This window comes from Myotis lucifugus, unplaced genomic scaffold, assembly GCF_000147115.1.
Source record: "Myotis lucifugus unplaced genomic scaffold, Myoluc2.0 scaffold_29, whole genome shotgun sequence".
Taxonomy (NCBI): Eukaryota; Metazoa; Chordata; class Mammalia; order Chiroptera; family Vespertilionidae; genus Myotis; species Myotis lucifugus.
This window is the reverse complement of record NW_005871077.1, coordinates 1,378,091-1,394,099: the sequence shown is the minus strand read 5'-3', so window position 1 is coordinate 1,394,099 and position 16,009 is coordinate 1,378,091.

The window sequence follows — 16,009 nt, the reverse complement described above, 5'->3', positions numbered from 1 at the left end:
CAACATGACAAAAAAGAGCAAATAAACATACAAGTCCAATATCACTTCTGCTGCAGATTGGGTTCTCCAGGAACAGACCCTGAGATGGGTTTGGGGTACACGGTATTTATCAGGGATCCACACATGTGAAAGCAATGGGGCTGAAGTGGGATTGGGCAGATGGAAATGTCCACCTCTGATACAGGCCATTTAAAGCCTCAGACAATAATGCCAGGAGCTCGGTGGTAAGTATTGCCCATCAGAGTTGCCCACATCAGCCCAAATGGCCAGATTTATACCCCTGCCTCACTCAGTCATTTGGTGTGGGCTGCTCCAGAGGGCGCTAAATCAGACCCTGAAGGAAATGCCACGTAGACTATCTGCAAACACACAAATGCAGCTGAGGCCATCATCTAGTCAAGAGAAATCTAAGCATTCCACCTCCACACCCACCACAACCACTAATCAAAGACATAAAAACCCACACCATTTGATATCATTTCTATTTATCAATTCAAATTTTTTAAAGAATTGAGTAATGCTTGATCTTTACAAAGGTGCATGAGATGGGCACTTGAGTTTTTGCTGGTGGGAGTATAGTGGTTTCAACTTTTGAGGAAAGCAGTTCCAGAGCCCTAACGTAGTTCTTATCCTTTCACTCAGCAGTTTCTCTTTCTGCACCTCTCTCAAGGAAATAATCATGAATCCAGGCAAGAATTTATTTACAAAGTGATTGACTGTTGTTTTATTTACAAGAGAAAATTTATTTCCAAAGACAAAAAATATAATCCTATATAATAAAAGCTTAATATGCAAATTGACCAAACAGCGGAATGAATGGTGGAATGACTAGTCACTATGATGCACAATGACCACCAGGGGGCAGATGCTCAATGCAGGAGCTGCCTCCAGCCTGTAGGCCCCAGGCCAGCCAAGGCAGGTGCCAGCGGGGCCCCCCGATCGCCCTACCAGTTGCCCCACAGATCAGCCCTGATTGCCGACCAGGCCTAGGGACCCTACTTGTGCACAAATTTCATGCACCGGGCCTCTAGTTGCCTCATAGTTATGAATAGTCACACAAATAATTTCTCCATATAATGCAATAAGGAGCCATTTAAATCATACTTTATATCTATACATATAAAAGCCTAAGCAACTGTTATGATAGAGTGAACAGAACAACAGGAATGCTATGGTGCACACTGACCACCAGGGGGCAGACGTCTAACACAGGAGCTGTCTCCTGGTCGTCAGTGTGCTCCCACAGTGGGAGTGCTGCTCAGCAGAAGCTCATGCTCGGGCGGCAGCAGGAGCCTCTCCCGCCTCCGCAGCAGTACTACCTAGTGGCGGTGGCAGGCGCAGCAGGGCCAGGATGACCCTGGCTTGGGCTCCTCCCGTTATGGCACTGCTACATCTCTCCGGAGGATGTTGGACTGCCAGGTTTTGACCAGATCCCCTCAGGGTCCCGGATTGCAAGCCAGACTGAGGGACCCCACCGTGCACAAATCCATGCACTGGGCCTCTATTTATTTAATAATATTGGAAATACTTCCAATATAAATTTTAGTTACCGATATTGTAAGCATTTCTGTTTGGAGCTATACTGTCCAATATGGTAGCCATTAGCTACATGTAACTATTTAAATCTAATAATTTAAAATTTCAGTTCCTCAGTTGCTCTAGCTACATTTCAGATGCTTTATAGAACCTTTATTGTGGCTTGTGATTCTTGTATTAGATAATGCATATAGATAACATTTCCGTCATCTCAGAAAGTTCTAGATGATGGCATTGGTATAGAGGAAAAAAACCCTCAGAAACTCATCAATATTTTAGGGAAAATTAGCTCTTAATCACCACTACTTGTAAATCATCACTGTGTATTTTTTAAACCTTTTACAATAGAGATATATTATTTCTATTATCAGAAAAAATAACCAAAGAGAATAATATAGGCTTAAATGTTGTACTTTAATGGAGTATTATAATACCAGATTCTTTTTTTAACTCAGTTGAAAATTAAATTTTCTCTTGAGTATGCTGACTTAGTTACTAATTACATATGTAGCTTTCTCATATAGGCTTAGCTAGGATAAAGATAGTGATAGATTTCTTTTAAGCAAATTCATTTTTAATGTGGTTTATTTTTTATTTAAAACAAAATCTATTAATGAGGAGAAAATTAACAAAAATGATCTATAAATGATAACAAATTGAAGTAATATATAAAAATTCTCTAGCATTTGGTATACAGTGAAAAATAAAGATTTGTTAGGTTATAAAAGTTTTTGACTTGTTTCTAGAGAGAGAAGTATTTAAAATAATAATAGCTATTGCTAATAGCTAATCTTTATAAAACTTACTGTATGTCAGGTACACAGTAAGTCTCTTCATGCATTTTCTCTCTTAGTCTTCAAAACAACCATATGGGTGGCACCATTATTATCCCTATAAACTGAGGTCACACACCCACTAATCAGTCTGCACTCAAACCTAGGGCTTAAAATCTATTATCTTCAGCTATTTCCTTCCAATAGAGCTACTTAAGCAAAGATTCCACTTATGGAACATTATATGCTATGAAGTTGATAATAAAATATAAATGCTTTAATAATTTTAAAGTAATTTTATTTATTTATTATGAGATTATCTAAACTTAAGTGTTTGGTATCTGATACATGTTGACATTACTTAGAAACACTTATTTTGTGTGCTTGCTAAGTGTTGAGATACTGTGGTTTATGTTTGGAAGTGGTTGGGGCCTGTTTCCTAGGAGAAGTGGGTTCAGTGGGGCCTCAAGTGGAGAAGAAGCAAACAGTATTTTATTACACCAGGATTGGAGCACACCCAGGCATATCCACAAAGAGCAAGGCTAGTATTCAGGTAAAGGCAGTTTGCTTGGCTGGAGATGTTGTGTGACGATGTTTGGGAGGACTAGGTTCCTTAGGCCTAGGTTGTGGAGCCCAGGTAAGTTGTTTGTCAGCCTTTTGTTTTGTTACAGCATTTTGTTGAGCAATTGAGATGCCAGTTGGACACAACTTGGAATTTGCTTAAGGTAATATGTTAAGGTTGGTGGGGGCTGGAAAGTAAAGAACTGGAGGCAGGGCTGAGATGTGAAAACACAATGAATTGGCCACAGAGGGGCAGCAGAGGGGCAGGAATGAGTTAAGATAGAAAGTGTATGAATTCATGCCAAGGATTGCTTCTGCTCAATTTACTTTAAGTAGACAATTCTGTCCAGTCAAACATGAATAAGGAAAAGGTTATTATGTTGAATGGCAAAGCATTATTCAATTGAATAGTTTATTCTCCCACATCCAACAGCAGAAAACAGCAACAATCTGCACAAACAGAACTACTATTTTCAGTGGTTAGTTCTGCTTTAAGTCTGTCTCTACCCAGCATCCCCCTGCATCCCAACTCCAATATCACTACCATGCCCACAGTTTACATCTCTTTCCCCTCTATGAAGTGACAAAGGCAAGTCAGACACCAGGCTGATGAGAAACAGAGATTAAAATAAGTTGACTAGACTAGATATAAGAGGCAATAATTACCTCCTCCTTCTTCTCCTTCTCCTTCTCCTTCTCCTTCTCCTTCTCCTTCTCCTTCTCCTTCTCCTCCTACTCCTCCTCCTCCTCCTACTCCTCCTCCTCCTCCTCCTCCTCCTTCTTCTTCCTCACACACTCTTATTTTAAAGAAGTCTATGATGTTGGGGAAAAATAAAGACTTATATGTGTGTGTATATAACAAATATTCTGTCCAAATAGTTTGGAGGTTGGCAGGAATTTTAAGAATTCAATTTGGTAAGGAAGTAAGTAGATTCTACAGCTTCAAAGATGGACATGAGGTGCTTGTATACAGTACATATATAAAATGTCATGTACCTTGTAAACATACCCTAATGCTAAATTATTTTCAGGTTCCCATAACAAAAGTCCCTACTGTAATACATGGGACAGAATTACATTGTCTATAATTAAAGGCTCTCTGCCTGAGGCTGAGGGAGGCCAGTCACTGGGGGAGGGGGGTATGTGGGGGGTGATTATGATATAAAATCAACATTTTGTTTTCTAGTTTAAAGCTTTCCCTAAAAAAACCCTATGCTCTTTATAATGAGATAACAGATATGAATATTCCTTCACCTCTTAACACGAACCATTCAACATTTTAATTTCTAGAATCTAAGATTGTCTGGCAGATATACATTTGCCCCAGACTTCCTTCATTGGAACTAAATTGAACAATATTTAATTATTATTATTATATTAAACTTCATGTAAAGTCAAGCATGGCCATGATGGAACAACAGATTTTCTCTCCCACTGTAAACAACTAGAAAACTAGGCAAACTATCTGAGAACATAATTTTCAGATATTACACAACTGTCATGGAGATGTAAAGTACAGCCTAGGAAATATAGTCAGTAATATTGTAATTACTAAGTGTGATGTCAGATGGGTACTAGGTTTATGGGGGATCACTTCGTAAGTTTTATAAATGTCTAATCATTATGTTGTACATGTGAAACTGATATAATAATGTATGTAATTGAAAAAATAATTCTACTGAGTCTTTTTTTTTTACTTTAAAAATTTTGTTGTTGACACTATTGCAGATGTCCTCCATTTTCCCCCTCTGCCCACCTCTGCCCAGCCTGCTAACCCCCCTTGGACCTCCCCACACTACTGTCTGTGTCCATGGGCTATGCATATATATTCTTTAATCCCTTCACCTTCTTTTATCCAATCCCCCCATCTTGCTTCCCCTCTGACATTTGTCAGTCTGTTCCATGCATCCATGCCTCAAATTGTATTTTGTTCATTGATTTATTTTGTTCATTGGATTCCACATATTAGTGAGATCATATGGTATTTGTCTTTCTCTGACTGGCTTATTTTGATTAGCATATTAATTTCCAGGTCCATCCATGCTATCACATTGGGGAAGAGATCCTTCTTTTTTATAGCCATGCACTATTCCATTGTGTAAATGTACCACTTTTTTAATCCATTCATTTACTGATGGATACTTTGGCTGTTTCCAGATCTTGGTTATTATAACAAACGCTGCTATGAACATAGGAGTGCATATATCTTTCAAATTGGTGTTTCAGGATTCTTAGGATGTATACCCAGAAGTGAGATCACTGGGTCAAAAGGCAGTTCCACTTTTAATTTTTTGAGGAAGCGCTACTGTTTTCCACAGAGGCTGCACCAGTCTGCATTCTTACCAACAGTACACCAAAAGGGTTCCCTTTTCGCCACATCCTCACCAGCACTTGTTTATTTATTTATTGATAGGAGCTATTCTGACAGGTGTGAGGTGATACCTCATTGTAGTTTAAATTTGTGTTTCCCTGATTATTAGTCACCTTGCGCATTTTGTACCTAGGAATAAACTTAACCAAGGCGACAAAAGATGTGTACTAAGAAAATTATAAGACACTGAAGAAACAAATAGAGGAAGATGCAAACAAGTGGAAGCATATACCATGTTCATGAATTGGAAGAATTAATATCATTAAAATGCCCATACTACCCAAAGCAATCTATAGATTCAGTGCAATTCCTGAAAATACCAGTGGTATAATATTTCACATATCTAGAACAAATATTTCAAAAATTTATATGGAACAAAAAAAGACCCTGAATAGCCTCAACAATCTTGAGAAAGAAGAACAAAGTTGGAGGGATTGCAATACTGGTATAAGAACAGGCATATAGATCAGTGGAACAGGACAGAGAGCCCAGAAATCAACCCACACCTTTATGGTCAATTAATATTTGACAAAGGAGACAAAAGCATACAATGGAGTGAAAGTAGTCTCCACTGAGTATTGTTTTTATTCTTGTTTCTTATATTTTCCATTTTTTCTATAATGCATATTTACTTTAATGGTGGATATAGCTCAATAATCATTATTTTTTAAGCTTTTAAAACATACTGTGGGGGAAATTTAGAAAATATATTGACATTATAAGAAAGTAATACATTTTTTATAGCTGAGAGATATATCATTGTATATATGCACCACTTCTTTATCCATTCACCTATTTTATTTACATGCAATAAACAATATTTAAAGAAAAATGATTTTAAATATAATAATATTACATGCAATGAACACTAATATTTCAAGAAAATATATTTTAAATATAATAATATTACTCAAACTGTACTAACATAGCATAATATCACACAAGTTGTAGGAAATATTAAAAATCTACAAACAACAGGATTCTATTATATTCTAAAATATTTTTTTCCTCTGTCTCTATTTTTCTTTTTCAGTTTATGTTGTTCATTATATTCCACAAATGAGTGAGATCATGTGATATTTTATCTTTCTCCGACTGGCTTATTTCGCGTAGCATAATGCTCTCCAGGTCCATCCATGCTGTTGAAAAAGGTAAAAGTTCCTTCTTTTTTTTACAACAGCGTAGTATTCTATTGTGTAGATGTACCACAGTTTTTTAATCCACTCATCTGCTGATAGACACTTAGATTGTTTCCAAATATTAGCTATTGTAAATTGTGCTGCTATGAACATAGGGGTGCATATATCCTTTCTGATTGGTGTATCTGATTTCTTGGGATATATTCCTAGAAGTTGGATTACTGGGTAAATGGGAGTTCCATTTTTAATTTTTTGAGGAAACTCCATACTGTTTTCCACAGTGGCTGCACCAGTCTGCATTCCCACCAGCAGTGCAGGAGGGTTCCTTTTTCTCCACATCCTCACCAGCACTTATCATTTGTTAATTTGCTGATGATAGCCATTCTGACAGGTGTGAGATGTTACCTCATTGTTGTTTTGATTAGCATCTCTCAGATGATTAGTGACTTTGAGCATGTTTTCATATGTCTCTTGGCCTTCTGTATGTTTTCTTCTTTCTTAAAGTGTCTATTTAGGTCCTTTGCCCATTTTTTGAATTGGATTGTTTATCTTCCTTTTGTTAAGTTGTATGAGTTCCCTGTAAATGTTGGCGATTAAACCCTTATCAGAAATAACATTGGCAAATATGTTCTCCCATGCAATGGGCTTTCTTGTTGTCTTGTTGATCATTTCTTTTGCAGTGCAGAAGCTTTTTATTTTGATGTATTCCCATTTGTTTATTGTCTCCTTTGTTTCCATTGTCCTAGGAGCTGTATCGGTAAAGATGTTGCTATGACATATGTCTAATACTTTGCTGCCTGTGGATTCTTCTAAGATTTTTATGGTTTCCTGTCTTGTCTTTAAGTCCTTTACCCATTTTGAGTTTATTTTTGTGTATGGTGTAAGTTTGTGGTCTAGTTTCATTTTTTTGCATATATCTGTCCAATTTCCCCAACACCATTTATTGAAAAGACTATCTTGTATCCATTGTCAAATATTAACTGAACATAATGGCTTGGGTCAATTTTGGGGTTCTCTGTTTGGTTCCATTGATCTATATGTCTGTTCTTGTGCCAGTACCAGGCAGTTTTGAGAACAGTGGCTTTGTAATATAGCTTGATATCTGGTATTGTGATCCCTCCAACTTTGTTCTTCTTTCTCAAGATTGCTGTGAATATTCGGTGTCTTCTTTTATTCCATATGAATTTTTGGAGAGTTTGTTTTAGGTCTGTGAAATATTCCATTGGTATCTTAATGGGGATTGCATTGAATCTATAGATTGTTTTTGGTAGTATGGACATTTTAATGATGTTGATTCTACCAATCCATGAACATGGTATGTTCTTCCATCTGTTTATGTCTTCCTCTATCTCTTTTTTTCAATGTCCTACAGTTTTCTGAGTACAGGTCTTTTACCTCCTTAGTTAAGTTTATTCCTATGTATCTTAATTTTTTTAGTGCAATGGTAAATCAGATTTTTAAAATTTCTCTTTCTGTGAGTTCATTATTGGTGTACAAAAAGGCCATAGGTTTCTGGGTGCTAATTTTGTATCCTGCTACATTGCTGAATTAATTTATTAAGTCTAATAGTTTTTTTGATGGAGTCCTTGGGGTTTTCTATGTACAATATGTCATCTGCAAATAATGACAGTTTTACTTCTTCTTTTCCAATTTGGATGCTTTTTATTTCTTCTTCTTGTCTGATCGCTATGGCTAGCACTTCCAGTACAATGTTGAACAGGAGTGGTGAGAGTGGGCATTACTGTCTTGTTCCTGTTCTTAGGAGAAATGATTTTAGTTCCTGCCCATTGAGTATGATGTTGGCTGTAGGTTTTTCATATATGGCCTTTGTTGAGATATGCTCCCTCTATTCCCACTTTCCTGAGAGTTTTTATCAAAAATGGGTGTTGGGCCCTAACCAGTTCGACTCAGTGAATAGTGCGTCGGTCTGTGGACTGAAGGGTCCCAGGTTCAATTCCAGTCAAGGGCATGTACCTTGGTTGCAGGCACATTCCCAGAAGCGGGTGTGCAGGAGGCAGCTGATTGATGTTTCTCTCTCATGGATGTTTCTAACTCTCTATCCCTCTCCCTTCCTCTCTGTAAAAAACCAATAAAATATATTTTAAAGAATGTGTGTTGGATTTTGTCAAATGCTTTTTCTGCATCTATTGATATGATCATGTGGTTTTTGTCTTTCAATTTGTTTATGTGATGTATCACCTTTACTGATTTGCAAATATTGTACCAACCTTGCATCCCCAGAATAAATCCCACTTGATCATGATGTGTGATCTTATTAATATATTGCTGGATGTGATTTGCTAATATTTTTATTGAATATTTTAGGACCTATGTTTATTAGAAATATTGGCCCATAATCTCTTTCTTTGTAGTGTCTTTATCTGGTTTTGGAATTAGGGTAATGCTGGCCTCAAAAAATGTTTGAAAGTGTTTCTTCCTCTTGAATTTTCTGAAGTAGTTTGAGGAATATAGGTGTTAGTTCTTCTCTGAATGTTTGGTAAAACTCCCCTGTGAAGCCATCTGGACCTGGGCTTTTGTTTGGTGGGAGTTTTTTGATTACTGCTTCTATTTCATCAGTTGTTATTGGTCTATTCAGGTTTTTTTATTCTTCCTGATTCAGTTTCGGGAGATTGTATTTTTCTAGGAATTTGTCTATTTCATCCACATTGTCCAGCTTGTTGGCATATAGTTGTTCATAGTATTTTCTTATAATCCTTTGTATTTTTTTGGTGTCAGTGTTTACTTCTCCACTTTCTTTTCAGATTTTATTTGGTTCCTCTCTCTTTCTTTCTTGATGAATCTGGCTAATTGCTGATCAATTTTGTTTATCCTTTCAAAGAACCAGCTCTTGGTTTCACTGATTTTTTGTATTTTTTTTTCTAGTCTCTATGTTATTTATTTCTGCTCTAATCTTTATTATTTACTTCCTTCTAACAACTCTGGGCTTTTCTTGTTCTCTTTCTAGTTTTTTTTATGTTGTAGGGTTAAATAGTTTATTGCTGATTTTTCTTGTTTTTTAGATATGACTGTAGTGCTATGAACTCCCCTCTCAGGACTGCTTTTGCTGTGTCCTAGAGATTTTGGGTTGTTCTGTTTCATTTTCATTTGTTTCCAGGAAGTTTTTGATTTCTTTCTTGATGTCATTGGTAAACCATTCATTGTTTAATAACATGCTATTTAGCTTCCATGTGTTTGAATGTTTGGGGATGTTTTTACTGTAGTTTATTTCTAATTTCATTCCACTGTGATCTGAGAAGATGCTTGATATGATTTCAATCTTCTTGAACTTGTAGAGACTTGTTTTGTGTCCTAACATGTGGCCTATCTTTGTGAATGACCCATGTGCACTTAGAAGAATGTATATTCTGTTGCATTGGGGTGAAATGTTCTATAAATGTCAATTAAATCCATCTGATCCAGTGTGTCCTCTAGAGTCTCTGTTTCCTTGTTAACTTTTTGTCTGGAAGATCTATCCAGTGAAGTCAGAGAGATGTTAAAGTCCCCTACTATGACTGTATTGTTGTCGATCTTTCTATTAAAGTCCTCTAGAAGTTTTTTTAAAATATATTTAGGTGTTCCTATGTTGGGTGCATATATGTTTACCAGGGTTATATCTTCTTGTTGGATCGATCCCTTTGGTATTATGTAGTGATCTTCATTGTCTCTTCTGATGACCTTCATTTCAAAGTCTATTTTGTTGGATATGAGTATTGCTACTCCAGCTTTTTTTTTCTTTTCCATCTGCACAAAAATTTTTTTCCATCACTTCACTCTCACTGTGTGTGTGTCTTTTGTTCTGAGGTGGGTCTCTTGTAGACAGCATATAGTTGGGTCATGTTTTTGTATTCATTCAGCCACCTATACCTTTTGATTGGAGCATTTAATCCATTTACATTTAGGGTATTACTGATAGGTACTTATTTATTGTCATTTTAATTCTTTATGGCTAGGTTTCTCTCTTTATTTCTTCTTCTCATTACAGCAATCCCTTTAACATTTCTTGTAATGCTGGCTTGGTGGCGATGTACTCTTTTAGCCTTTTTTTTGTTTTGTTTTTTTGGTCTGGGAAGCTCTTTATTGGACCATCTATTTTGAATGATAGCCTTGCTGGATATAGTAATCTTGGTCTGAGATCCTTGTTTTGCATTACCTTGAGTACTTCATGCCATTCCCTTCTGGCCTGTAGAGTTTCTGATGAGAAATTAGGTGTCAGCCTTATGGGAACTCCTTTGTAGGTAACAGTTTTCTTTTCTCTTGTTGCCTTTAAGATTCCCTCTTTGTCTTTAATTTTTGGCATTTTAATTATGATGTGTCTGGGTGTGGGCCTGTTTGGGTTCTTCTTGTTTGGGGTTCTCTGTGCCTCCTGAACTTGTGTGACTTTTCCTTTAGCAGGTTAGGGAAGTTTTCTGCCATTATTTCTTCAAACACCTTCTCTATGCCTTTCTCCCTTTCTGCCTCTTCTGGCACACCTGCTATTCTAATATTGTTACATTTCACATTGTCCCACAGCTCCCTTAAGCTGTCCTCCTGTTTTTTAATTGTTTTTTTCTTTTTTGTTCTCTGATTGAGTGATATTTTCATCTCTGTCTTCTAATTCACTGATTCGATTCTCAGCTTCCCCTAATCTGCTCTGTATTCCTTCCAATGTGTTCTTTATTTGTGTTATGTCATTCTTTATCTCAGACTGTTCTTTTTTCATAGTTACTATACCTTTTTTCATGCTGTTGAGCATCTTTACCATCATTACTCTGAACTCTGTTTCAGATAAATTTCTTATCTCTGCTTCATTTATCTCTTCTTCTGGAGAATTCTCTAGTTCTTTCATTTGGAGGTTATTTCTTTGTCTCCTCATTCTGGCTGTTTGTTTGGGTTTGTGACTATGTATTAAGTGTATGCTCTACACCTCTCAATCTCTAGTGCAGGTCAGTATTTAAGGCTGTTTCTGACTAATTAGATCAGTAAAGACTCAAAGCCTCCAGAGACCACCTCTGCCTACCGACTGATAGGATTTTTAACTTGAATTGCCTTCCAGGCAATTGTCCGCAGGTATGGGGACAGTTTTTTTCAACAGGGTGGTGCAGTTGTTTCTGTCTTGAGGCTAATTGTTATTTTTAATCTCTTAAGTGGACTCAGGGCAAGATGTGCCTACTGTCTTCCCCCCAGGCAAGGCAAATGTCTATGCGGGAAAGATGTCCTCCACTGTGTGAGGGAATGATTCATCCCAGGAAACATGGAGTGTCTGCCTTCTGAGCTCTATTTCTTGTGTCCCCAATCTTGGCTTCTGCTCTCACAGCTTCAGTCTACTTCGCTCTCCCTCTGCTGGAGCACAAGGTGGGTGGCTCCACAGGGAATTTTGTGCATGGCTCTTTAAGAGGGTGTCTGAGTTTTCAGCTGTTACTCCTTGGCAGACAGCACCCTGCTGCTTTTCACAGCCAGATGTTATGTGGGTGTCCTACTCAGTTTTAGTGTTCTGTGCTGGGGGCCCAGCTTGGGGAATAGATCCCAGAGTTCTCAGTGGCAACCCCCCACAGCTGAGATATCTCTCTGGGACTTCAGTGGCTGTCTGTGGGCGCCTGACCAGCCCTTTCTTGCTTCCACCCCTCCTACCAGTCTCTATGCTGTCTCCACTTTTGGTCCTCAGCTATCAGGTTTCTCTCCAGTGAGTTTTCCATTGATTATTTGGGAATTTTTTGTATTTTATTTGTAAATACCAGTTTGTTCCTGGGAGCATGTCCATGCAGCATCCATTTACTCTGCCACCATTTTTAATCTGTGCGAGGTACTTTAGAATACCCAATGAGTCTGTAGTGAAGGCTATACTGGGCATGCAAACAATGAAACTCTTTGAGGTAGTTAGAGAACAATTACCAGGGACCTGAACAATTACAGAGCTCAAGTGGAGCTGGAAGATATTTGATTTTCGACCAGACAGAGAAGAGAAACCTTGCAAAACCCCTGGGACAGTCAAAAGAGACACTAGAAAAGCTATGCGTTAGTAGTAAGACTAAACTAGTTCTACAACAAAGACTACTCTAGAACCTCCCTGATTAGAATTAACTACTTGCCAAGATGAAACTCAACATTCCCTAAAAGAAGATAACATAATTCAGATGCTCAGAAACATAACATATGCTATGTCTGGTATGCAATACGAAGTTGTTGTATGTGCAGAGAGGCATGAAAATGCGAACTATGGCCAGGAGAAAGATCAGTTAGTGGAAACATCCAGAAATGACAGGATTGATTGAATTAGCAGACAAGAAATTTGAAACAGTACTTATAAATATGCTTATAGTATTTATATCAAAGACTTAAAGAAAAACATGAATAAAGTGAAAGAAATGAAACATATGAAGCAATAACCAAGCACTGAAAAAACTCCAGAAAAAACGATCAGAGAACTTGAAGCTATAGCAATTAAAACTGCTGAAAATAAAACACAAAAGGGGGGGAAAATGAAAAGCCTCAGTGACCTACAGGACAGCATCAAGTCATCTAACATATGTGTCATTTTAGTCCTAGCAGAAAAGATGAAAATTATAATTTCAGGGATTCATTATGTTAATGAGTATCAAGTAAGATAAGCACAAGAAAAATATACATTATGATTAAGTTGATAATAAATTGATAATAAAAAGGAACTAGAGGAAAGAGGACACATTATATATAAGAACACAGATAAAAATAATTACTGCTTTTTCATAAAAAACAAGTCAAGCAGAAGACAATGGGACATCTTTAACAAAATGAGAAAACATTTGTCAGTCTAGGATTTATATGGAGAGAAGACATTCCTCAAAGAAGAAAATAAAACCGACATTTTCAGATAAACCAAACTTACTACAAAAAATGTTGAAGGAAGTTCTTTAGGCTGCAGGAAAATGATACCACTTAACTGTCTACCCAAATGATTCCCCCAAAGGAATGAAGCATGATAGAAATGGTAAATATAAAGACCTTTTTCTCCCTTAAAACTTTTATTTAAGAAATAATTGTTTAAGGCCAAAATAATAAAAATGCATTGTGAAGTGTATAACATGTTGAAGTAAATGCATGACAACATAACACAGAAGATAGGATGGGGAAAATAGAAGCATACTGTTATGAAATTCACCTATCATATGTGAAGTAGTGTAATGTTATTTGAAAATAGAATCTGATAAGATAATGTTGCATATTGTAAACCCTAGAGTCACCACTAAAAACACAACAGAATTGTGGCTAATAGCCAATGGAGGAAATAAAAGAGAGTATTGAAAAATATTCAATTAATCCAAAAGAAAGCAGGAAAAATGAACCAAGAATAGATGGCACAAATAGACAAATAACAACATGGTAGATTTTAAAGTAACCATATCAGCAATTGCATTAAGTATAAATGGTCTAAACCAAAGTTCAGTGAAATATGGCCCTCTGTTTTTTGTAAATAAAATTTTATTGGAACATAGCCATGCCCATTCATTTACATATTATCTATGACTGCTTTTGTACTACATGGAAAGTTGAATAGTTTCAATAGAGACAGTATATGTTCCACAAAGCCTAACACATTTACTATGGAGCCCTTTAAGACAAAATTTGCTGACTCTGGTCTAAACACTCCTATTGAAAAGCAGAGCTTGTTGGCTTAGACATAAAAGCAACACCTAACTACATGCTGTCTATAAAAAAAACTCAGTTTAGATAGAAATATACAGATAGGTTAAAAGTAAAAGAATGAAAAGAAATATGCCATGCAAAGAAAGTTGAATGGCTATATTACTGTCAGATAAAATAGATTTGGGGATAAGAAATATTACCAAAGTTAAGGAGGGACATTGACTCTAATGATAAAAGGTTCAATACATCAAGAAGGCACAGTTCTCAATATGTATGTATGTGGCAAGGCTGTTTGTTTTCCTTTCTGGATGTTCTAGAGAAGGATCCTTTAATTTATTTGTTTGTTTGTTTGTTTGTTTATTTGGCTTATTTGGGTTTTGGCATAATTCATTTCCTTGTGGTTTTAGGACTGAAGTCCCTGCTTCCTTGCTGGATGTCAGCTAAGGGTCATTTCTAGCTCCTATAGGCCCCCTAAACTCTATGACTTACGTACCCCTTTATCCATCTTTTTATCTTATGTTTAAAGTTTTTATTGTTGAAGCTATTACATATGTCCCCTTTTCTCCTATTGAGAAAAAGCCCCCACCGCTCTCCCTAGGCCTCCACCACCCTATAGTCTGTGTCCATGAGTTATGCATATATGCATATAAGTTCTTTGGTTGATCACTTCCCACCCACCAACCCACCCCCACCTTTCCTCAGATTCGACAGTCTGTTTCATGCTTCTATGTCTCTGGATCTATTTTGTTCAACAGTTTATTTTGTTCATTAGACTCCACATCTGAGTGAAATTATATGATACTTGTCTTCCTCTGACTGACTGCTTATTTTGCTTAGCATAATACTCTCCAGGTCCATCCATGCTGTTGCAAATGATAAGAGTTTCTTCTTTTTTATAGCAGCATAGTATTCCATTGTGTAGATGTAACACAGTTTTCTAATCCACTCATCTGCTGATGGGCACTTAGGCTGTTTCCAAATCTTAGCTATTGTAAATTGTGCTGCTATGAACATAGGGGTGCATACATTCTTTCTGATTAGTGTATCTGGTTTCTTAGGATATATTCCTAAAAGTGGGATCACTGGGTCAAATGGCAGTTCCATTTATAATTTTTTGAAGAAACTCTATACTGTTTTTCATAATAGCTGCACCAATCTGCATTTCCACCAGGGTTCTCTTTTCTCCACATCCTCCCCAGCACTTGTCATTTGTTGCTTTGTTGATGGTAGCCATTCTGACAGCTCTGAGATGATACCTCATTGTCATTTTAATTTGCATCTCTCTGATGATCAGTGGCTTTGATTATCTTTTCATATATCTCTTGGCTATCTATATATCCATTTTGGACAAGTGTCTATTTAGGACAATTGCTAATCCCTATTAAATTTGTTTGTCTTCCTTTTCTTAAGTTGTATGAGTTCCTTATATACTTTGGATATTAATACTTTATCAGATATGTCACTGGCAAATATACTCTCCCATGCAGTGGTCTTTCTTGTTTTATTAATGGTTTCTTTTGCTGTGCAGAAGTTTTTATTTTGAAGTAGTTCCACTTGTTTCTTTTTTCCTTAGTTTCCTTTGCCCTAGGAGATGTATCCACAAACATATTGCTACAAGAGACTTCTGAGATTTCTTCTTGCCTATGGTTTCTTCTAGGATTTTTATGGTTTCATGTCCAGTTTTCCCAACATCATTATTGATGAGACTGTCTTGACTCCACTGTGAGCTCTTGCCTCCTTTGTCAAATATAATTGAGCATAGTGGCTTGGGTCGATTTCTGGGGTCTCTGTTCTGTTCCATTGATATATATGTCTGTTCTTGTGCTAGTACCAGGCTGTTTTGATTACAGTGGCTTTGTAGTATAACTTGATATCTGGTATTGCAATCCCTCCAACTTCATTCTTCTCGATTGTTGAGGTACCCTTTTTCCATCTTAACAAGCCAGCAATGGTGGGTCGAATACTATATATATAGCCATTCTGACAGGTCTGAGATGATACCTCATTGTCATTTTAATTTGCATCTCTCT